General features: G+C 39.1%; 1 protein-coding gene across 5 annotated transcripts in view; it reads right to left on the reverse strand.

The window, feature by feature from the left end:
* Positions 1-25,305, reverse strand: part of GNG4 (G protein subunit gamma 4) — a 62,731-nt gene extending 37,426 nt beyond the window's left edge. Inside the window, exons 1-3 of one of the 5 annotated variants that reach the window (XM_072409082.1) lie at positions 24,311-24,564; positions 23,797-23,927; positions 23,587-23,688 (exon numbers count right to left, since the gene is read on the reverse strand). The gene's annotated coding sequence lies outside the window, so the exon portion shown is untranslated. Of the gene's footprint in view, positions 1-23,586; positions 23,689-23,796; positions 23,928-24,165; positions 24,268-24,310; positions 24,565-24,834; positions 24,961-25,157 lie in introns of those variants that run through there. The other 4 variants (XM_072409080.1, XM_072409078.1, XM_072409077.1 and 1 more) reach the window with 4 other exon arrangements.
* Positions 25,306-26,000: the final 695 nt, after the last annotated feature.

The raw sequence follows: 26,000 nt of genomic DNA on the forward strand, positions 1-26,000 counted from the left end.
GGAATCCTCCTCCTCCGCAGTGTCTTGGGAGGAAGGGGATCCCCCATCAGAGATCTCCCCGCGGCAGCTGAAGGGAGCCACAACAAGGAGGCTAAAGAGCCGCATGCGGCTCTGAAGCCGTAGGTTGCAGACCCCTGCCCTAGTTCTCTGAGGCAAGGGAGCAGCTGACAGAGAATCACCTGACCTAGGGAAGTGTGCAGAGTGTTGGATCCAGAAGCAGAGATGGTGCTGGCAGCAGGGGACTGCAAGGAGGGTAAGCCAGAAAGAAACACAGATGCCCTAAACCTGTGGGATTCTGAGGCAGAAGAGAAGTCCAGCTCGATGTCCAACAGGCGACAGAGGGATCGCCAGAAGCGAGCAGTGAACTGCACTTTACAGTCAGACACAATGTGTGAAGGTAATCCATGCAGGCAGATGACTTCCTTGAGGAAGACTTTTGCCAAAGTGGAAGCAGGAAGACCAGGACGAGGAAAAAAATGGGCCATTTTAGAAAATCTATCTTCCACAAATCATATTGTGGTGAACCAATTAGAAGACGGAAGATCAGTTATAAAATCCATGGAGATATGAGCCCATGGTAGTTCAGGGGTCGGAAGTGGCTGCAAAGGACCGAAGGGGGATCTGCAAGGCACCTTGTGCTGAGTACACTTAGTGCAAGCAGCCACAAAATCACAGACATCCTGCTTTAAATTTGGCCACCAGTATTCGTGGTTGATTAAGTCGAAGGTTTTGTGTTGCCTGTGGTGACCAGCAAACTTAGAAGCATGTCCCCATTGAAGGACCAAAGGGCGCTGGCTCTTTTTAACAAATAATTTCGCAGGAGGAATCTGGTCCAGCGGGACTGGAGAAATGGGCATTATTCGAGCAGGGTCAATAACAAAAGTGGGTTCTGCTTAAACCCTCCTTTTTAAAGGAGCAAGAAAGGGCATCAGCCTTAATATTTTTGAAGCCAGACGATACGTGAGTATGAAGTCAATCCTGGAGAAGAAGAGTGCCCACCGCACTTGACGAGGATTCAAGCATTGTGCTGATTATAAATACTGCAGACTCTTGTAGTCAGTTTATATGGTTACAGGATGTCGAGCTCCCTCTAGTAAGTGGCCCCATTCCTCCAAGACGAGTTTGACTGCAAGAAGCTTGCAGTCTCCGATGAAGTAGTTCTTCTCAACAGGAGAGAACGTCTTAGAGAAGAAACCACAGAACTGCACCGACTCCAACAAAGGAAGCGTCCACTTCTAAAAAAAAGGGCAGAGAGGTGTCAGGGCAAACCAAGGGAGGAGCTGATGCAAAGGCCTTCTTCAATAAATGAAAGGTCTGGAGCGCCTCTGGTGACCAGACTTTACAGTTACTACCCTTCTTGGTCATAGCTGTAATTGAGGCAATCAGTGTGGTATAGTTTTAATAAATTGCCGGTAGTAATAAACAAAGCCAAGAAACCTCTGGACAGGTTTTAGCCTGTGGTTGTGGCCAGTTTAGCAAACTGGGTCAATAACAAAAGTGGGTTCTGTTTCTAAGTCCTCCTTTTCAAAGGAGCAAGAAAGGGCATCAGCCTTAATATTTTTGAAGCCAGACGATACGTGAGTATGAAGTCAATCCTGGAGAAGGAGAGTGCCCACCGCGCTTGACGAGGATTCAAGCATTGTGCTGATTATAAATACTGCAGATTCTTGTAGTCAGTTTATATGGTTACAGGATGTCGAGCTCCCTCTAGTAAGTAGCCATTCCTCCAAGACGAGTTTGACTGCAAGAAGCTTGCAGTCTCCGATGAAGTAGTTCTTCTCAAACAGGAGAACTTGACCGTGAACGTGACCAGACTTTACAGTTACTACCCTTCTTGGTCATAGCTGTAATTAGGGCAATCAGTGTGGAATAGAGTCCTGTGAATAGCCTGTGGTTGTGGCCAGTTTAGCACAGACAAAAGTTTGTTGGGATCCATGCGCAAACCCCTCGCAGACACAATGTACCCCAAAAATGTAACCTCAGAAAGTTCAAATTGGAATTTCTCCAGCTTGGCATAGTCTGTTTTTCTGAAGACATTGCAAGACCAACTTGACATGGCCGCTGTGGGTAGGTAGATCCTTTGAGTAGATCAGAATGTCGTTCAGGTAGATGACCACACTGACATAAAGGAGGTCCTGGAAGATGTCGTTAACAAAATTCTGGGACACTGCTGGCGCATTACAGAGCCCAAATGGCATTACCAAGTATTCATAATGGCCATCCTGGGTGTTGAAGGCAGTCTTCCATTCGTCCTCTTCATGAATGAGGATCAGTTTGTAGGCACAGTGCAAGTCCAACTTGGTAAAGAGAGAGGCTCCTCTTTAAAGTCGGTCAAAGAGCTCTGAGATTAGGGGCAGCAGATACTTGTTCTTGATTGTAATCTTATTCAGACCCCTATAATCAATGCAGGGAAGCAGGGAACCATCCTTCTTTTGCAGAAAGAAGAGATAAGAGCCAGGGTTAAGTCAATGGCGCAGTCGTATGGACAGTGTGGAGGTAGCGTCTCAGCATGTTTTTTGCTGAAAACGTCGGTATAGTCTTGGTAAGCCAGGCAGTGGTGAAGCAGCAGCAGAAAAGATTTGCTGGACAGGAGGTAGCCTGGGAGACATTCCTAAAAGCAGGTGGCACTCTATGAAAGTATGTCTCAGGTGTTTTATTCAATGTGGGGGCATGTTTGCGTAACCATGGCAACCCCAACAAAACTGGATGGATGATCATGGGAACTACCAAGAAGGAAATGGCCTCAGTGTGCAGGGCCCCAAGTTTCATGGAGAGTGGCAAGGTGGCATTTTGGATGTAGTCAGGTAAAGCAGTACCATTAACCATCGAGACTACCAAAGGCTTGGATAGGGGCACCACAGGGATGTTGTAATCAGAGACCAATTGTTGGTTGATAAAGTTGCCCGTAGCGCCAAAGTCCAAAAAGGCTTGGGTCCATAAATGGTGGTTATCAGATGAGATCCAGACAGGAAAAGTTATTTTAGACGGTGGAGAGGTAATAGGTTTGCCCAGGGAGCCCGATCTTCAGAGGTAAGCTGAACATGGTCCACGTGTATAGGCTCAACTGTAGAAAGAAGGTTGGAGCCAATTTAATGGGACGCTGAAATTTCTGGATTTCCTAAGCCTACTCCTGGAAGCGATTGTCAATTCGGACTCAGAGAGACACCAGGTCATCAAGGGTAGGGGGAAGATCATGGTCAGCCAGCTCGTCTTTATTATGGCCTGTAAAACCCTGCCAGAAGCCTGCCACCAGGGTGTCATTGTTCCAATTTAATTAGGGCGCCAAGGTTCGGAATTTCACCGCTTATTGGCCTACCTAGAGGGAGGGCTTGCCATAGGCCCAAGATTTTTCCTGATAAATTTAAAATATAATAAAAAAAATTCAGCAAGTTCAAATGTCCTATTTCCCAAACAATAGTCATAATTAAGTACTTCTTTGATGTAAGAAAAAAGCCCAGTGCATATTTGTATTTCTACTAGTGTGAAGTTCAGCTGAGCTATTATACAACCTGACATTCACATTATTGTAATCTGGATTATGTACATTACAAAAAGTGTTTTCATTTTATTTCAGATATAATGTGTTTAACAAGTTCATTTGAGTGTAAATATGATATGTGTTCAGGTGTCCTGTCTGCACTCTCAATATATGCTCCCATCCAGGGCTGAACTTTAATTTAACATTTTTCACACCACCTAATACTAGGAAGTTAAGTGGCCCTTCAGCAGAAGATCAGCAAAGATAAAGGCAGCAGCGTCTGCTCAACTTCCTCTGTCTGCTAGTTAGTATAACATAATTTAAATTTTAGTGAAGTCCATTCACAATGGCAAAAAGTCTGTAAACAAACATGATAAAGTCTGCTATTTATGAGCATAGGAAACATTACGTGTGCCAATCAATGTATTCTTGAAGATAATGGTGAAAAACCATGTGATGCAAAAATTAGCAGTTTCAGAGGGTCTAACAATAATGCACCTACAAGAGCATCAAATTTGAAAAGACACTTGCAGCATTTTCATCCCAAAGTGTTAGAAGTTGTGAATGAGAAAGATATCAAAGAAAGAAAATATTCCATCTACTTCTGGGATAGAAAATGTTCAGAAATCTACTGGAGACCAAACACAACTAAGAAGATTCTTTATATCTGACAAAGTTACCATAACAATGACAAAAGAAAAATTCAAAAACCACATTATTGAAATGGTAGTAAAAAATAGTGTACCACTATCCTTCTTTTCACAGCCAGCCTTTTTAGGCCTAAATGGAGAAATAGCTAAAAAACTTTCTCTAACAAGAGAAAGTATAAGGAAACTTATAATTGAAGAGGCCAAATGTAAAAAGGAAGAACTACGAAAAGGTCTGAAGGGATATTTTGTCTTCATAAAAATGGATGCATGCACATGTCACTGAGTCAATTATTTTGCTGATTTGTTGATGAAACTAATAAAACAAAAACGCGAACCTTGGAAGTAAAGGACAACCAGGCACATCACACCAGTGACTATCTTTAGAAGTTAGTGGAGGATGTTCTAGAAGATTTTGAAATTAAAAAAGAGCAGAATTTATGTATTGTGACAGGTAATGCTTCTAATATGTCGAGCACAATTGAGAAAAAGAATAAAGTAGATGAAGAAAGTGACAGACAGATATTAAAGGAAGACAGTTCTGCAAGTATTGGAGAAAGTGAAAGCAAAGAGAATAGTGACATTTTGGATAACATTGTTGAAGAAGCATCTTAGCGTACTAATATTCAACATATGCGTTGTGCTGTTTATACTCTGCAACTTGCAATAAGAGATGGATTGAATGATTGTCATGCAGCTACTCTAATTGGCAAATTAGGGCAAGTACCTGTTGCAGCCAGGGCCTCTAAAACAGATGCCATTTTGAAAAGAAGTGCAAGAAAAGGAGCCATTTTGCATCAAACAACACGCTGGGGAAGCACTTATGTGATGGTAAAGCATTTGCTTGAACTAAAAGACCTTGAAGAACTGGAAAATGAAAATGTTTTTTTAACTGAAAGCCAGTGGACACAAGTAAAAGCACTGGAAAAACTTCTTTCTAACCCCTTTACTGTCACCAAGAGTTTGCAATCTGTAGATTTAACACCTGGTAAATTCTTCTTGCAATGGAAGAACTTGATATATTGCCTGAACAAAAGTGGAGGGTTAATAGCTGATGGCATTGTATCTTCAATGAAGAAAAGAGAGACTCTCTTAATGGATAATCAAATCTTTATAGCTGCTTTTTATGTTGATCCAATGAGCCGAATTTTGTTGAGTGATGACCATACTGATACTGCAAAAAAGGCCCTCTATGATGTAGCAGTTCGCATGAAGGGACTACTACCTGAAACACCACCACTGGATGAAGCTGTAAGCACTGGTAACTCAGTAACTGGTAACTTCAAATGAAGAATTAGACTTTGATTCCTACTTGGACAAAATGGAACTGTCAACAGTAAAGTGATGTCGAATATGCATGAAAGATAAAAAAACTGAAAATGTCCAAATAAGTAGATTCCAGCAGGAGTGTTTTAAAGAGTTAAAAGAAGTAGAAAATCATGATCGCTCATTGAAACTGACAGTAGAAGAAGCCATCCTTGTTTATCCCGAGTTTTTATAGTGATGTGGCTAGAACAGCAATGCCACCCATCCAAGTCAGTGTTGAAAGACTATTATTTTTGTTTGTTAAAATTACCAAAGAATGTGGTTTATATTTTTAAACTGGTAAAGTTCCTGTTCCTGATTTTTATGCATGCTATGTTACTACTTTATAGCCACTTGATAAAAACAATGAAAAAAACCTTTTTGTTTTCATTTTTTTTGTCTTTTGTTTAAACTGACCAATACAGTAGAGCGTCAGCTTTCTAGCTAGTAGTTCTGTGGTAAATGGCGTGTATGTTGCCTTCCTTCAATCAACGTGGAAAATACATTAGCATAATACAGGGTTTCTCATTTTATCTTCACACTTTTTCAACCAAACTTCACTTCAAAAATTTCACCCTTGTCAAAAAATTCTTTTGCATTCAAACTTCACACTTTTGCAACTAAACTTCACCAAAAAAATTTAGACACCCTAATTATTTATAAATCAATACATTTATTATAAAATTAAATATAACAAATTTTTACCATAAAAGTTTTTCTCAAGAGACATTAAATAAAAACATTTATTAATTAATTAAATGATTTATTAATCATTAATGCTTTCTCCTTTTAGGTATTTAGGCAGAAAGCTAAACATTTTTGTATAATAAAATTTGAGCAATCTTGCTCGCTTATTGTTAAAAATACACTATTGATGCTTTCTAATAAAGCACCCGAATTAATTAGCCTATTTCTTTTACTAGTTCTTTCTATTTAGAGAACATGTTCTCATGGTATGGTGGTAAGAATAAGAGTGGGTGTCCCTTACTTTCAACCAAGCTCTTTACCTGGCTAGTTTTATAAAAGGGGACATTATCCATAATTAGGATGGCGTGCTGAACACTCTTTTCACTAAAAACATTCAAAACCTCATCAATAAAATTGAGGATTGCTTCTTGATTAAATGCTCGTGCTTGTGACTTAAAGTGGAGCATAGTTCTCCCCAGAGGTTTTTAGCCGGTTGCTCCGCCCGGCTGATTTGAATATCCCGCCCAGCTCTCGGCAGCTCTCATCCTCGTGGCATAAACAACTGGGAGCACTAAATTTGCCGTGTTTTGCCACACCCCCTTTTTTTACCACCCGGCTGAAAAAAATTTCTGGGGAGAACACTGGTGGAGGATCTCATTTTTATACCTCACACAACAAATTGAAAAATTTCTGGAACGCACTCCAGCCACAACATGCACCACCCTTTGCCCAATAGGAAATTCACCTATATTCATCAAGAAAGTAGATGTTTTTTCCATCTTCCTTAGCAATGAGATGAAAGATTTTGTTAGCATAGCTAAGCCTTTCCTAAAGAGAGTGGGAATTATTGCGCCTTGCATGAATGAAAGAAAAGCTTTTAAATGACCATTGGAATTTATCAATGCATCTGTTTATTGTCAAAATAGATACATTATTTCCAAATTTGGAAAATATTTGATCATTTCCCTCAGGCTTATCTCCCATCCTATTGTGTGTGAAATTCCCCCACCTACTAGATTGTAAGCTCTTCGGGGCAGGGTCCTCTCCTCCTGTATCACTGTATTAGTCTGTCATTTGCAATCCCTATTTAATGTACAGCGCTGCGTAATATGTTGGCACTATATAAATCCTGTTTATTAATAATAATAATAATAAAATTATCAGGCCTATCTTATCTTTTTACTACATTCTGCAATCTTCAGACATTTACTTGCCCTACTCCTTCCTATGGGCTTCATCCAACTTTGAATTTCTCAGACCTCCTCTTGGTAATTTTTCCACTCTACCGGAAGATTCATAGGTCCTAAATAATTTTGGGTATGGTTGTACGATTGCAACCCAAAACCATTGCTATCTGGGAGGCATCACTTCCATTCAGATAACTATCTAGCACTCTTTGACGTTCGGCATTAGTTAATTCTATGGCCATGAGAGTAAGTGCAATACTAAATATAAAGCTAATAACTTTTAAGATAAAAAGAATAATAATATTGTTATCTTAAAACTTAGTATAAATCCCTGAAATAAAGATATTTAATTTTAAAATTATATAAAGTAAAAAACATAATAATTGAAAAATCATCAATTTATTTTCATATATTTTTATTATTGTTTCTTGAGAAAAACTTTTATGGTAAAAATATTGTGTTATATTTAATTTTATAATAAATTCATGATTTATGAATAATTAGGGGGTCTAATTTTTGGGGGGACGTTTGGTTGCAAAAATGTGAAGTTTAAGTGCAAAAGTGTGAAGATAAAATGAGAAACTGTAAATACAGAGGAGTTGGATTTATCTACCAACTGCACAGCCCTGGCAGAAGGTCTGTATAAAGGCACTGAAGTTTTCCAGGATTCTTTTCCCAGTCCTTTTCCCAGAGGGGCGAAGCCCAAGCAAGGGCCTTCCCTGACAACAAGGAAATGAAGAAAGCCACCTTGGTTCGTTCAGTGGGAAAGTTCCAGGGCTGAATTTCAAGCTGAATTTGGCATTGGTTAACAAATCCACGACAGAGCTTGGGGTCACAGGAGCAGCGGGGGGGGGAGAGTAGGAATCCGAAGTGCAGCGTTAAAGCGGCATTGGTGGCTGGAACTTTAGCGGGTACTGGAGTCCCAGGTACAGGGGCAGGCAGCGATCAGGAGTAGTCAAGATCGATACACAATCAGGAACAAGAGAATCAAACAACTGTGGCTAATGCTTCGGACCTGGAAGCAGAGCCAAAGGAACTCCTTGTTCAAGCAACTTTCTGTTGCCATTTACTTCCTTTTAAGGGAAGGTCATGTAATGGATGGAAGCCATGTGACCTGCTGCATCCTATCTCACCACCAGAGGGGGTCCTGGAGACGAGAAGTTGGTTGTGTTCACATGACCTAGACCAGGAAGTGAGCTGAGAAGGTAAGGGGGGTGACACTGAAGGTTGCACAGATCCCCTGGTCCTGCAGGAATCTGTGACACATGGCCTCCAAGGGAAAACACGAAAAAAGGTGCAGCAAACATCATTAACGAGCCAATGGTTGACAAAGAAAACATCATTCTCCCTCCACTACACAAAAAGTTTGGATTAATGAAGCAATTTGTTAGATCTCTGAACAGGAGCAGGAATCTTTGATGGACCCCAGATTCGAAAACTGATAAATGATTCAAATTTCACAAGTTACATGACTGATACTGAAGCTTCTGCCTGGCACAGCTATGTCATGGTTGTTCCTTGGTAACCATAAAGCACAAAATTATGAAGAACTGGTACAAAACTTGCTCCTAAACTTTAAAAATTTGGGTGCTACTATGAGCATAAAGGTACACTATCTGCATAGCCAAAGAGGTTCCATCAAGATATAAAGATGATGGAAGAAAGGTATCAGGGCAGATAGGATAGACACATGATGGTTGACTACTGCTAAAGTCTTTAACATGATTGTCCTGATCATCAGAATAAAAGGAAATCATACAAAACTGAGTTTTTCAATTGCTTCTTTGTGATTGGTTCTGTAAATATACTGAATATAGACTATATTGACAATAAGTATTTCAAAAATTTAATTTTTTATACGTAGGCATATCTAGTTTAATTTTGCTTAATTTTCATGTTTCATTAGTTTTCTTTGAGGTAATTATTGAGGTCATTATAAAAACTAGAGCCAATCTAGCAAAACCAATATTATATTTGGAATCTGTGTATCAAACATAACCTAAAATGACTTTATCCTCCTAGGCGGTTCATTTCTGTGTGGATTTATGTCTAAAAGTGGTACATTGCTTTTCATGAAAATTTATTTTACAGTATAATATATTAGTATGAGTATAATAAAATTTGAAACACAAAATCATGTCAAAATAATACATTAAATACATTTATAAAAACATAATTTTTTTTTAATAATTTTTTTTAAATACTATTATATTATACTGTAAAATAAATTTTCATGAGAGACAATGTACTGCTTTTACACATATAAATCAACTGTATTGCATTCAATACAGTTATTTTGTAGTGAATGCAATACAAATAGATTTGAAATTCCCGCCGCACCCCTGACGCAAGAGCCGCACGTATCAGTGTCACTGGGAACTCCCGGTGACTCATCGGATGCAGAGGATGCCGGCCAGAGGAAGCGAGAAGACAGGGATTGTGAACGAAGATGTTGGCGGATCAGGTAAGGTAAGATTACCGCTCAGGAGGTTAAAATATAATGTTTAGCAAGGAAATGTTTGTTGACCAGTGTAATGTTTCATGTGCATGTTACATTAAATATTCACATATTTCTAAATTCCAAATTGCTGACATGAGTTTCAGTGATATTTTGTCCTCCTGCTCCTGATGTGACCACTATGGACACTACTCCTGGTATATATTTTTACATTATTAGGATATTGGAAAGGGAAATTATAAGAAAGCTTTTTTTTAAAAGGTGGTGTTTTTTTTAATCTGATTTTACTTTCTATTAATTTAGTACAGGTAACTCCACAATAAACACACATTCACAAAATTCCCACACTTTTTACTCACGCACAGAAGGGACAAAAGAGCCTTGGACACCTCTGGTTGCTGCTTGTTAAAAAATGTGAATCTTTAAAAATGATGCTGACAGGATTATATATATATATATATATATATATATAGGGTTAAGAGCTAATATGACTGATGCCCTGGATAATTATTGCAAGTACATGAGGAAAGCTGTTTTTCTCAAAGAGAAACTATAAGAAATAGTTTTGGGCCAATTATTTTTAACTATACAAAACTCATGTTTTGTATAATGCTTTTGCTATACTCATAGATTCTTTGTTTTTCTAATAAACACTTTTAATAGACAAAGGAATCACAGAGCACTGTGCTATCTATCAAGCTGCATCTAGGAGAATACAAAAAAATTATTGCCAAATTTTAAAATGTTTGTAATATGAAAAACCTGTAATTTAATGTTAACAATGCCAGGGACATGTTTGAGCTATTATTAACACACAGGCAAATATTGTTTACAAATTATTTGCACCTAACACATTTAACACAGGAATCATATGTGAAACGCTGTAGCTGGTGATAATGCCACTCAATCTAACATAGTTGATCAGCAGCCTTACCTTCAGTCCTTTACAGTTGTACATGCTCATCATCTATACAGAAATTGCTCACTCACATTTCTGGTACAAAGGTTTTTATTGAAATAAAATATTGAATAACAAACAAAACGTGCCAACAACAAACAACAACAAAAAACAAAGTAAATAGAAAACATAGAGATACAGAACACCTGTGATCCACACAGAAACTATTACAATTAAACATTACAATAAAAAAAAACATATTTTAAAAAAGAAAAACACACATGGTTTAAACCAAAATAATAAAATAAAGAAGTGGATGGGGGGGGGGGGGGCAGAAAGAAGTCCTGTTACTTTAAAAGGTAAGTATAGTTCAAATAGAAAGAAGTGAAATAGTTCTTGGAGAAGGCAAATAATAATCCAACTACGGTTGCCAAACAGCTAAAAGTTTGTCATGAGTATCATTAACAAAAGCAGTAATTTTTTAATTAACCATAGTGCCATGCATACTGTTCTTAACTTCTAAAAAGTGCAACAGTTTGTTTAGTAGCCATAAACATGTGATAGATTCCTATTGGTCGACTTCCTATCAACATTAGAAAAAAGAACATGAAACAAACCTTTTTGCGGATTTTTAGATACATTAAGGCCCAGTACAGAGTTAATCATATGGTATACCCTTATCCACAATCTAGACACTTTAGGACATTGCCACCATATATGGCCCATGGTACCACTCACATTACATCCTCTAAAACAATTTGGCGACAAATATGAAACTGCATGCACTATCCGGGCAGGATGTGGGATACCTCCTTAAAAAAACTTTATAAGAATTTTCTAGAACAAGTACATTTCTGACACTTTTGGAAATGTCTTGCCATAAGCTAGAGGTATCTTCCTCAGTGAAAATAAAAGAGTTTCTTTTCCCAAGCCGATAGATAAGATAAAGGTTTATTAAACCATGAAGTCACAAGAGAACTATACAAAAAAGATATAGCACCTGTCATATTTGGTTTATCTTGACATACTAATAGTCAAAGGGAACAGAGATCAACAAATCAGACTAGAAATAAAGTGACATTTTTGCAAATAATGGAAAAGTTCTTTATTAGGTATTTCATACTTATTCTTAAAATAGGCAAAATAATGTATCCCTAAAGTGGATACCATAGAACCCACTGTAGTAAGGTTGGGTTCACCATAAGTGATCAGTTTTATTGACAAGACCTGGTTGAAAAAGGGGGTTATTGATTCAGTCCAAAAATAGACAATGTACAGTAATAAGTTTTGCTTTATTCTTAACTGAATCCCATAGCTTTAACATATGTACCATAAACAGACTCACATCTTTAGATCTAGAAGATGGGGGGGGCCCAGATCAAATTAGATAAAGATATCGCATGTGTAAGAGTTGCTTCTATAAGCACCTATAAAGGACAGTCCTTGTTATGGATAGAAATAAGAGGTGCTTTTTGGGAAGCCTTGTAATAGGAATACAAATGAGGTACTCCAAGACCTCCCGATAATTTAGGCTAAAAAAAGTACATTTCTTTTGATTCCTGGAATTCCAGGTCCCCAAAACAAATCTCAAAACTTTTTTTGTAGAATCTGACAAACATTATAGGGAAAATATGTTGGGAGAGCCCTCAAAATTAGCTTGGAGAATATCCAAATCTACTGAAGACAAGGACATATCTAAGGACATAATTAATTCTAAGCCCAGAGATCGTTTCAAAACATCTGTAATATCGAAGGCAAAGAAACATGAGGAGAAGTAATATATACCAGGATATTGTCCACAAATAATTAAATCTTACGGGTATAATATACCCGTAATAATATTCTGCCTAATATATGCTGCAAGAGGCTTCAGTGCTAGGACAAAAAGCAACTGAGATATAGGGCACCCATGTCTGGTGCCTCGAGTAATGGTAAATGGGTCGAACGTATAACCACAGTATTTAAACGTTGCGGTTGAACATTGATAAATAGCATCTATCTAAGAAATAAATTCTTTGACCAAATTCCCTCATGCAATGCGAGTTTAAGGTACTGCCATGATATTGAATCAAAAGTTTTATTCATATCTAAAGAAAGAAGCATAAGCTTTTGATTGGATTTTTTAGCTAAATAATTAGGTAACAATGTACTACGAATACTATCGGAAGCTTCACACCCAGGGACAAAGCCAACTTGATCCTTATGGATCAAAGAAGGTTAAAAACGCCTTGTCTACAAAAGACTCACCCATTACCTGAGCACCAACTCTCTCCGTGATCCCCTCCAGTCTGGTTTTAGAGCTGCCCACTCCACTGAAACAGCCCTTACTAAAGTGGCCAATGACCTCATCAGAGCTAAGTCTCAACTCACCTACTAGATTGTAAGCTCTTCGGGGCAGGGTCCTCTCCTCCTGTATCACTGTCTGTATTAGTCTGTCATTTGCAATCCCTATTTATTGTACAGCGCTGCGTAATATGTTGGCACTATATAAATCCTGTTTAATAATAATAATAATAATTAATAATAATAATAATTCAATCTATTGGCCAATACTTTAGTTAAAATTTTAAGATCCACATTGTGCAGCAAAATGGGCCTAAAATTAGCCCAGCTAAGAAGATCCTTATCCGGTTTAGGGATCATGACCACTTGTGCCTGCAACATAGCTGGACTAGGAAATCCAAAAGATTTTAAATGATTATAAAGAGTAGTTAGCTGTAGAACAATGTCACTAGCCGTTTTTTATGGCAGCATCCCAATAAATATGCATGTTCAGAGGATAATTTTGAAAGACGCACCTTTGACAGAAATGAATAGGTACATGTAGAAGAGATTTCTGATGGTGTGCAATACAATTTAGATAAATGCTATTGAAATTCTTCTAAAATGTTAATAGGATTAGAAGTATGGATGTGTCATCTGGTACGTAAATTAATCGCAGGCTTGTGCCTGGGAATATTACGTGACTTATTACCCAACAAAGTACCTATTGTATTATTATTAGCATAAAATTTTTGTTGTGTCCAACGAATGCTGCGTTCCGCAACATCCGCAAGGCACACATTTAAATCAGTTCTAGCTTTGAGAAAAAGTTTCCTATTACATTCCGTGGGATGCTTCTTAAATGAATCAAAAACAACAGCCCATTCCACCTCCAGTTTACTCAGCTGTTGTGTACGTTCATGAAGCATGCCAAATTATTAGTCCACGCATAATCGGTTTATAAGCATTCCATAGAACCATAAGAGAATAAACACTGCCAGAATTCAATCTGAAATATTCAGTAGTTTGTGCAATCAAATCTGCTACTATGGGAGAGTATGATAACAAAGAGTCATTTTAACACCAAGTAGCTGGCGAAGTCATTGGAAAAAAGGAGTTACACACCATGAGAACGGGGTCATTTTTTATTATTATTATTATTATTATTATTATTATTAAACAGGATTTATATAGCGCAAACATATTAAGCAGCGCTGTACATTAAATAGGGATTGCAAATGACAGACTAATACCTAAAGAGTCGGACAGAGTGGACTTCAAATGAAGTGAAAATGAGAGAGGGTGGGGTAGAAAGGACTCTGTATGTACAGTTAGGTGAGAGGAGACCCACACCACCCCCTACTTTGTTGCCAGGTCTGGGGGTATGTGTAAAGTGCAGGCCTCCATAGGAGAAGCAGCAGCAGAGGCAGAGTCAGAGGAGGAAAGCCAAGTTTCAGTGAGAGCCAGAAAGTTCAGAGATTTAGAAAAGAGAAAGTTGTGTATGCAGGTTAATTTGTTGCCAACAGATCTGGCATTCCATAGACTGCCAGAGAGAGGGGGTAAGAACTTATGGGTAGGGTGAATGGGGATGAGGTTAGGAGAAGGGAATGTCTTACTGAGAGTGTATGGAAAGTAGAGGCTGTGTGGGGGACCAGGGTTGGGTGAGATGTCGCCAGAGAATATCAGTAAAATAAAAAGGTACAGGAGCACAGACAGAGAAATAAGGAGAGTGAAAGAGCAGAGAGACAATGCGTTATCAGACTGGGGAGTGCAGGGAGTAGTGCCAACAAAGAGAGAGCAGGATGAATAATTACAGATAATTGGGAACCATATGCGTACAATAAACAATGTGGCAAACTGTAGTCCAAGAGAAGCAGTCCAGTAATAGGGGTTCAAGTGAGGCTTGTAAACTTGTTCCAGGAGTGCAGGATGATGATTCAGTCAAAGAAGCAATCACCTGCAGAAGAAGAGTTTTAGAAACTAATATTTGCTCTATTTGGGAGTGAGAGGAGTGTGGATGGGAAAAATAAGTGTAATCTCTCGCCAAAGGATGACAATCTTTCCACACATCAGTCAATTCCAGATCACATAGTAAAGAAGAAAAGAAATTTACAGTATTTCCCTCTTGGATACCGAACCATCTCGAACAGATCTATCCAGTTTTGGATTCAAAACTAAATTAAAATCCCCACAAAAATGAATAGTGCTTTGTACATGAGTACCCAAAATTGTAAGCAGATGTGAAATAAAAGTAACTGACGAGATTTGGGAGCATAAATATGAACAAATAGTAACCTTATTACCTAGAATGGATCCTAATAATTTATAAATAGTGGCCTTGTGGATCATGACAAACAAAAGAAGTGCATTTATGTATTGCTATTAAAACTCCACATTTTTCGACAGGAGCATTTGCTTGATAAAATTGAGGGTACGAGTGATGTAAATAACGTAACTCAGAAGTAGAGGCAATGTGAGTCTCCTGTATACAAGCAATAATAATTCCTGAGATCTTGGATAATTAAATATAGTAGACCTTTTATGAGGGGGAGTCATTCCCTGAACATTCAAGGTTAAAACCGTTAATGCCATCTATAATATTTGGTAGATATAGCATATGGAAGGATTATTATTACACAGTATTTATATAGCACCATCATATTACACAGCGCTGTACAAAGCCCATAGTCGTGTCACTAACTGTCCCTCAAAGGAGCTCACAACCTAATGTCCCTACCATAGTTTTATGTCATTATTGTCATCTAAGGTCATTAACCTCACTGCATGTTTTTGGGATGTGGGAGGAAACCCACACAGACAGAACCTGCAAACCCCATGCAGATAATGTTTTGGCTGGGAATCGAACCTAGGACCGAGTGCTGTAAAGGCCGGAGTGCTAACCCCTATGCCACCGTGCTGCCATAGTGGGTAACAGGACAAAAAATAATTAAAAAAAAAACATGGTAAAAAAAAGAATACAAAACTAAAACAACTAAAATAAACATAAAAACAGGTAAACCAGTACTCCACAACCATGTGAAAGGAGGCACTGTGGTGCATCAGAGCTGAGCCTTGGCTTTGAGAAACTAATAAAACTAAGGCCGGCAAAGGGGGAACATGAATTACTTCAAGCAAGAAAGGCAAAACTAGGACACTGACCACCTCAATCACAGAAACATAGACATATAAAAAAAAAAAAAACAACTGAAATATATACCTGAATGTTAGAAAATGATCACCAGATATATCACAAGAGGAGTACAAAAATACAATTGGAGATCACAAGCAATCATCAAAAAAACTTAATAAAATTACAAAATTGGAATTCAGCCATTAGATACTTTATGAAAAGATTGAGACTGCAAACGTCCCAAAGCCTTGGAATGGGATGCATCCTGAGATGAAGATTTCTTGGATGGCAAATCTTGAGGAATGGAAGAAGTAGACATCGCTTGAGATGGACGTGAAGATTGCGATGGATTATCCATAGGATACAAAGACAAGTCTAAAAGACATTTATGCAAATCAGCCGCTTTTACCACAAAGTAAGGGTGATTTTGATAAGTAAAAAGTCATTTAAATGGGAATCCCCAACAATAGCGCACATGATTATCTTGAAGTACTCAAAGCTACGGTTTCAAGGTTCTCACTCGAGCCGCTTGTAGAATCAATTCTTTAGTGCAGTAATGATTAAACTTAATAATAAAATCTCTTGGAGGACCTTCTGTGGGCTTACATGATAAAGCCCTGTGAATCCTATCCATTTCAAGACAATCAGGAGAAATAGCAGGTACCAAATCTCCAAGCAATGCTGTAACCAGACCGGAAAGATCCAAAACACTTTCTGGAATACCCCTGATTCTGATATTGTCCCTTCTAGCATAGTTTTTAGCATCCTCCAGCTGATCACTGAGTCTTTGCAACTCCACCTTAATGGTGTCAATATCTTTCTCATGGCCATCCAGTACCGTTGTCACATCGTCAAACCGATCCTCAAAAACAGCAGTACGGTTTCCAAATTCTTTAATCTCCTTCAGAAGTGCTGAGGAAAGCTTTTTATTGGCCAAATATATTTTTTAATAATACTGATTTTAGTAAGTAAGCGCTCACCTGGTTCAGGGTAGGCTGGTGAAAGTTCTAAGGGAAATTGATGGTGACTGCTGTTAGATAATAAGGCCTCATTCAAAGGATCCCTGGCTGAATCATCATTACTAGATGGGTCTGGCGCCATCTTCGAATAAAGGCCGCGATTAGACCGGGGTGTCTGTTATGATCTCTTTGCAGGCTTTCCCAAAGGTCCCATCTTGGTCAGCTGCGTGCATGCGCCTCCCACTCACTCACATTTCAATGTACAGTGAACTTCTCAATGTGCATAGGAAGCTGCAGAAACTAGATTAGATTGTTCTTGGTATGCCCCTTTTTTTCACCAGAAAAAGGCTCAGGTTTCCAAGTAAGTGTCACGCCTGGAGAGACAGGGCCACTAGGGGGCGCTACGGCTTGCAAGGGAGTGGTGTGAGACTTGCGAAGGGCCAAGGCGCAGAGTCTAAGCAGTAATCATGTCTTCTCTAGAGCCCCTGATGGTGAGGATTCTGGGCTGATGGTTACTGCCAGGTTGCGGTCCTTGGGCACACCAGGGTGGGCAGGATGAAACACAATACCAAATCACACAAGGCAGAAAAATAGTTGAGAAAGGCCGGGGTTAAGGCAGGCAGCAAGCAAGAGAGGTCAGGTCACAAGCCAGGGGCCAAATACCAGGAGACAGACAAAAGTGACACAGGGGCCACTGCAGACACAGGGAACACAGGAGACACTGGAAGCAACAGGAGGCACATGTGACACAGAAATATTCACAGACAGAGAGGAACACTGGAATAGTACAAGCGAATGAGCTGTAAAAAACTGACTGGACAACAAGGGGTTAACACAGGAGCTGGAAAGAGGAAACACTGAATTAGGCAACAGGCAAACAGGACTAGGGGCACACTGAGTGCAGTGTCTGAGCTAGCTAAATAGCCAGGGATGGTTAAGAGGCTATTTCCTGATTGGCCAGCAAGTTGGACAAAGCTTATAAATCTTGGGAATGAAGGCACGCCCAGAGTCAGAACTGCCTGCTTGCGCAGGAGAGAGATGCCTGAACTTTAAGGAGAAAAAAGTAAGTGTGACAGTAGGCATTACGTAGGGCAGTTTGCATACAAATACAGCCCTCCTTGGAATGCCCATTCCTCCAGTTTGACAACTCATTGGGAAAATTTTAGTGTTAACATAACTCCAACTACTTGTAGAACAGATGGCTCAAGGGAATTACTGAGACAGGGTACTGCAATGTTTTCAAGAAGATAGGTACAGCATCTTGCTGGCCTGTGCCACCAGATATGACTTGACTGCATTGCATATTACAAAAATTGAGGCCAAGTGACATCACTGGTCAAATAAGGCATGTAATTAACACAGAATTAGCATGGTAATGAGGGGAAGGAAAAAAAAAGGTAAATAAAAGCAGAATTATTTGCAGCTTAACCACCTGGCGGTTATCCCGAACCTGATTCGGGGTAAGAAAACTTGCTACAAGCGTACCAGGTTCGGGGTAGCTAAAAGTATAAACAAGCATTACAGTGCAATCTGAATGTCATACAACATTGTATGACAATCAGATTACAACTGAAAAAAAATACTTACCTTGTCCCTGCAGCTCCTCCAGAGACATCTTCTATCTTCAGATCTGACGATCTCCGGGGTTTCCCGGTGAAGTCGCTACATGCGTCGGTGCGGGCGGGAGGCGGGAAATTCAAATCACTTTGTATTGGATTCAATACAAAAAAGCTGTATTGAGTCCAATACAAAGAAATCTTTATATAATATATATATAATTGTATTATATATGTATTATATAAGGTACTGTACAGTTACATTACAGTTACATTAAAAAAAAGATTTGTTTTATAAAAAAAAATTTTTATCATTAAATTTATTAAAGTTTGGACATATTTCGGTAAGTTATGCGGTAATTGGTTGAATTATAAGTAATTATTGAATAATTCGGTAAATTATAGCCTACAATCTAAAATAAATTTCCATGGAAAAAATGTAACACTTTTTGCATGGAAGTACGGAAGTATGGAAAGAATTAGAACACTCGCGTACGCGTCCCTCTGCGATTCCTGATGATGTCAGTGCATGCGCCTGTCGACGGGGGTCGTAGCGGGAAATTCAAATATTTTGTATAGTTATGTGACGTTGGACTAGTATACAGAATTAATGAATTTTCAGTATTTTTGATTTTTTTATGCACTCTTGTTTAAGCTGATTTTTATGTTTTTTATTTGATTTTATTATTAAAATATTTTTTTTTATTTTTTTTACATGATTGTGTGTTTTAAACTTTTTTTATATTCAGGATATCTACTAGACCTTTGTTTGGACATATTTCTGTAAGTTACAGGTCTACAATTTAAAAAAAAATTTCATGAAAAACAGTGTACCGCTTTTGGTACAGAAATCTAGACATCAGTGAAACCCAGGAGGTTAAAAGCAAAACTAAACTTGCTTTGCTTACTTGACTTTTCTGTCATTTAAGCACCTAGTTTATCAATAAATCAGTAGCTATTTTTAGGTAATTTGGCCTCTCCCCTGCTGTAGTATATGTTGGTGCACAGAACTGATGTTATCCAGTCCACAGCAGTGCATTTCAGAATATTGGAGATCGGCAAAGTATCAACCTGTCAATCTTTTCTGCCTATGCAAAGAAGATTGTATCTCTGAGACTGTATTCCAATGCAGAGTAAAGTATTCTTAGGGGTGTTGCACTCCACTAACTGACCCAGTACCCTATTTTGTGATTGTGCAGCATGGGATGGGGAATTAACATTTGCAAATTTCTACTGTTAAACAGAAATTGGGGGTTCACAGAAAGTAAGTGGTCAGTCATGTGTGACAGGGTGGCATGGTAAAAAGTTACGTTTTTTGTATCTTGTGATGGTGCCGTAGTGATAAACTTTTAAGGGGATTTAGCAACAAAAGTCCTCCACTTGCAGTTATGTTTCCTTTTTCTTTCAAAGGAATTGGGATGTATAGAGAGTAAGGGGATAGCTATGTGTGATAGGGTAGCATGATATGATGGGTATAATATTTTATTGGGGAAGGGGACGGGGGACAAAAAGGGTTTACTACTTGCTCCCAAATTTCCAGTTGCCAACATCCCTCTGTTCCAGAGAAACCCACCAGCGGCTCAGTCCCTCCCAGCACAGTGTCTGCAGATTTGACTCCAGGTGGTAGGGAGCGGTACTGAGCGTCTGCCCATAGGCAGGGTTCCATGGCATGAGGAAGGGGTAACTGCACCACAACCTTACTGCCAGTCTGAATTCAGCCTTGAAGTTTTGTGAGTACATATTTGGGGCACCACAGCACAGGGCAAATTGACAGTACCCTAATGCTCATTACCATGGAAGTGAGTGCAAAGCACAGAAACTGAAGTTTGGATGTGGATGAACATGGAAATAGGCTTCTTCTAATGGAAATAATCTGCTGGCAGATCCGCTTGAAGAATGACTTCTGGAGACTTCCATCTTTAAGGATCTTGCTATTTAACTCATTGTTTCATATCAATGACTGACCTATGCCTTCCCTTTTCTTCGGAACGAATGGGAAAGAAGAACTGCCCATGAAGCATCGTTTTCAAGGTACAGGGATAACTACCCCCTGAGACAACAGGGTCTTCACATTTTCTCTATAAAAATCAGGCTGCCTAAATTGACCCCTTCTTGTATCATAAGGCTGTAACTGCCAAAAGCATAATTCTGGCCACAGATCTAACTATATCAATGGATGTTTCCACTAGGAAACCAGCTGCCATCCTTAGGTGTTTACGAATTTCAAAGTTTCCACTGACCACAGACCATTCCCACCTCGTTAGGCCTGAAGTGGTCAGGGAAGGTGTTAGCTTACAAAGTTGAAAACACCTTCATAAAAAATCTGGTATGGTGTGCCACCTACCTTCTTTGACTAAGCTAGTCTTTGTTGGGGAGTGGTTCCATGCAATCCATGTCGCACATTTTGTTACTTTGCCACTGTATGGCAAGATCATGAGGTAACATATATCATTTCATGTTTACATTTGAATCTTCTCAAATTTCAAACTTGGCAACAAACGTTTCAAGGTAACCAAACCAAATGAGATGTTAACTAAATGTGGTGCATGTGGTGCATTTTACCCACAGGGTGTCACAGTCCCTTCCGTGACGGAAGTTTGAGGATCTGTCAGACAAGCTGCATGTGACATTATCTGACAGTTTCTTTGTTTTTACTTGTTTCTGTGTTGTTGTTTGTAATGACCACTCCCCTTGTATCAGGTGCAGCTGGTGGTCATTACTGCTCCTCCATTTAGTCTGGCCTCACACTTCACGCTGTGCGGTTGATATTCACTGCTGGGATGTGAAGAGCTGGAGTGTTGTGCCATCCTGAGTTCCTGTTTATATCTGCTAATAAGATAAGTTGCTTTACTTTTGGTGTTTTGGGGTCTTGTGGTTATTTAGTTGTTTACTAGGCCTCAGGGAGACACTGGGTCCTTCATAGGGGAAGGAACCAGTAGTCTCAAGCCAGACACTACTGCTAGGGCTATACAGGGCTAGTAGGGACTAGGTTCCTGTGTATGAGTATTCCCACCATCAGGGGATACTCATACGGTTAGTAGTTAGGGCTAGGTTAGGGTGTCTGCAAGGGGTGACCATTCCCTTTTCCCTAGTCATTTGAGGTCTAGTAGTGAGTAAAACCTTTCTGTTTCCCTCCCCTCCCTGTTATTCGTGACACAGGGGTACAAGACTGGCCACTGAGCTGCACCTATCTGTAAAAGGGATTTCTACATTGCCTGATTCTTTTCACCAGGTGAATCAAGTTTTGATTTTTAGCATTTAGCATAAACATTGTCAGAGCAACTGCAGATCTAACTGTATTGTTCAGATTATCCACCAGTTGTGAGATTTGCATAAACATAGAGCTTGAGAGACTCTGTGGACTTCAGTTTGCAATATTAACAAACCTGGACACATGCTCTTGTATATTGGCACACAATGTTCCTGCAGCAAGTTTGTATTGAAGGGAAAAGGGGTTTATTCACCCATTTGTGCCAGAAGCTCCAGTAACAAAATTGAGGTGTCTAACCAGCATACTCATTAGGCAGCTACCAGGTTTCACATTATGAACCAAATATATAGAGGGATTGCCATACTTTTGAGCAAGAGATGAAGTGTGTTTTCACAAATTTATGTCCTGAATTTATCAAGCACTATATGATGGTCCAAGGGACAATCAACGGTGCTCCCCTTTGCGTGACCTTTAAAAACCAAATGGGGGGACTTCACCTGGGCAGACAGAGATTTACTATAACAAGATAGGTGACCCTGCCAGTGCTAGGAGTATACAGAAAGAATAAAAGAAATGCTAGATCAATTGACTACCTTAAATTTATCTGGTTAGGTCCCGACAGTGAGAGGAGAATGAGGTAACCCTTTCATATTTTGACATAAAGCAGTGGGTAAAACAATACCTAAAACCAGTGCAAAACAGTGGTGCTGCCTTGACTCCCAGAGGGCTGTCCATAGGGAATGGGAGATGTAGTTTTGGGGGGCTTGCCTACATAATAAAGAACTTAAACTATTGCAGACACCACATCTAAAGATTGGTAGATTTCAATAAATTACCTATTTGTTATTGGGTTTAGATACATTTTATCACTGTGCAGTCATATACTAAAAATATTTTTTTCAGTCATCTTAAAAATTTTGTGCTGTTATTTTGTTTCAACATTCTAGAGCATTCATCAGTCAATAGGCATCAGTCATTTTTCCATCAGCTTCTAAAAGGGAAAGTGAAAGCAACCTACAGAAACTCAAGTATATATTGTATGATAACCTAAATGTAACCAGCCATTGATTAGATTCAGATTTCCAAAATGTTAATACAAAATACAAAGGAATTTTTCTAAAACAACATCACCTGCAAACAGAATGTCTTTTTATCACACATAGTTCACTTTAGTACCAAACCATTTTTCACAACTCTATATTGTATTAGCACACTGAGTCATCATCTTCCCTTACCAAGTATGTCAGGACGGATTTATGGAAACTGAAGAGCTTTAAATGAAGTATAGGTGGAGTTGTTGCCCATAGCAATGATGTTTCCTAAATTACTGGAAAGATATCCTTTACTGGAAGCTACAGACAGACAAGCTATGCTTGCTCCAGTGATCAATGCACCATTTTAAAAAAAAATATTCCCAGCAGTGCCTTAAACTGACAAACAAGAGCATATTGCTTTTTCATGCATCTATCTCCATAAATTTCTGTAAGCAGCGCACATAGAATTATGCACCAGGGAGACAGACACCTGAGGTGACCATGCTCCAGATTTTTTTTTTCATTTTGTAAATTTTGCCAGGGTTGTATTTATTGGAGTATTGAATGCAAATTGTAAAATCCTTTAGCAACCAATCACCTTTCAGTGCATGATACAGATTACTGAAAATAATAATTAACATCCAGTTTGCTATGTATTACTGGGGAAGAATTGAAGCCTAATAATGATGTAAATATGTATGCTTGGTAAGCATACATGTTTCACTGTTAACTGACCCTTAATTCAACAATTCTGAATATTTACTATATACTTACTATTGAGTAGGTAGATGGTCAATTACCCAATTTCCCACTAAATATTCTAGCGGAGCCGCTAGCAATCATTAGCCATATACAGAGGAAATCATTTCAGTAGATCTACGTAAATATAAGAAGCAATGCATAAACCTTTGAATAGGATAAGTCATTATTTTTATTAATAGTATTATTATTAGCAGCAGCAGTGTTGTGACTGCTGAGACTCACCAGTTCTTTGTGCCACTAATATAGAACTTGGATGGCTGTACTTCAGAGCGAAATAATCCTTTTCAAGCAATCCTTGTATCCTTCTTTTCTGCTCTTCTATCAACACTGACATACCACCCACTGAAAATGAACTGCAAATACATAGAAGAATTAGGAAGTGCGTTAGACTTTGAAAGAGAAGCGACTGCACAGTGACCTACATATGAAATATTAAGCGTGTTGACATAATTACTGCACAGGCTGCAATCAATACAGCAGTTGATTATCCTTGGCGTGATATGTTACATATCACACCGATAAAAGGAGCAGAAATCTGAAATATATGTCATCGCCATGAAGCAAGGCTCTGAAAGGAAATCTTTGGCATGCCTATTGCTGAGATCGCGTTCTTCCATGATGATCTGCTGGAGATAGGAGAGGTCCATCTGTCACTTCATCTTGCTGCTAAGCAAGGAGAGTCTCCCGAGCCCATGAATAGATAAAGGAATGGGCATTGTACGTGGGCACAACTTACCGGTGTGGACAGGCGGATCACCAATGACACCACGAGGGAGGCCGCTTCAAAGAATCGCCGCTTACAACACCAATAAAGTGAAGGATACAGAAAATGCCACAAGGAATTTGCTCATGGCAGTTCCTGCGCTTGACTGCTGTTCTAATTGATTCACTATAGAAACACAGTGCTCTCACCCACGCTCACTTCTCCCCATCACAGAAATAGCTTCGCAGCCTGTCAGTACAGGAACAAACCCCTTCCATCACCTTCCATGCATCACATCACAAAGCCTCCTTATGTGATTCTACCTCGCTCTAATTTCTTAGCCATCTTTCACTGAGGATGCCAGGGCTAATAGATCCCAGTGATTTTATGCATTCTGCCCCTGGCATTTTTCTATTTATAGCTTTTGCCATTTTGTCATCTCAGAAACTGCGATTTACAATGGTATAGCTCGACATAGACTAGCAGCCAATTAAACTCATATCAAAAATGATCGACACATGCATGTTGATTTGTAAAACAAAAGACATGTTTCTCACTGTGGTGACCAGGAAGCTTCTCCTCCTCTCTACAGAGCTCGGTGTGCGCCTTTGTGTTAGCTCCTCTTCCAGCTTGTGTCACTGGCTCCAGTCGCTGCAGGATTCCCCATGTGGAGGACACAGGGTGCTGGAATCACAATGAGGACTCACCTGCAGCCTGACAGCCCAGCATCTTTGACCACAGCAATACAACCATATAGCCAAGCTGGCTGCTTTGCTGTGTCCATTATGCATAGCATTTCAGCTCATCTAGCAAACATTTTTATTCTATATGAAACATTTATAAATGTAAAATGTCCTTCAACTGTCCCCTGAAAACGTACCGAATCTCTGGAATTTAACCTGAAAAATATCAGAGCACTTCCTGGTATGTGAGGAAGACCGGGAGCGCCTATACCCACAGCCTTCTAGCTGTATATCTACATATGATATTCATAACACTTCTGCATGGACGGCTGGTCTTGGGTGATTTCCAAACTGATTTGATGATGTCAGCTCTGTTCTACTCTATGTTCTTCTTGCTGGAGGTTCTGACATGAGAAAGCAATGCCCTGCCACTCCCAAGATGGCCACCTCCAGTCTGAGGTCCAGTGCAGAGCAAGGCATAGTAAGTCTGTGACAAGGAAAAGAATGGCTGCATGCACACCACAGACAGACATGCAGACCCTCTGCTTGACTTCTAGAGTTTAATTTTATTTTAGAGACTTTTATGATATTAAACACAAAATTGTTGCTTTGAACTGTAAATAATCATATGTGCTATAAACAAAGTATAGTAGTACACTAAGGGAAAGCAAATCAATTATGTGAGGAATGTGATGTATAAGTAAAAAAGGGCCTTACAGTCAGCCTATCAGAGCTGTGTTAAGAGAATCCAGTGTAAAACCTTCTTGGCTTACTTATCAAATTAAAGCACACTACTAATGACACACATTTAAGCCTTCAGAAATGTAGAACAGATGCGGTATCATACATTTTGTGAACAACAATCAATCTAATGATTGACGAATAGTAATGACTAATTGGTTTCCTTTTTAGGATGGAATTGTTTAAAGCAGCAGTTTATATTCCTTTTGGTTTGCCTGGTTTTTGTTTTCCACCATTGTGAACATACTAATGCAATGAGTAAATAGAAACCCTCCTGTTTCTATTGTGTACTTTATTCT

The sequence above is a fragment of the Pyxicephalus adspersus genome, chromosome 4 (genome assembly GCF_032062135.1).
Source record: "Pyxicephalus adspersus chromosome 4, UCB_Pads_2.0, whole genome shotgun sequence".
Lineage (NCBI taxonomy): Eukaryota > Metazoa > Chordata > Amphibia > Anura > Pyxicephalidae > Pyxicephalus > Pyxicephalus adspersus.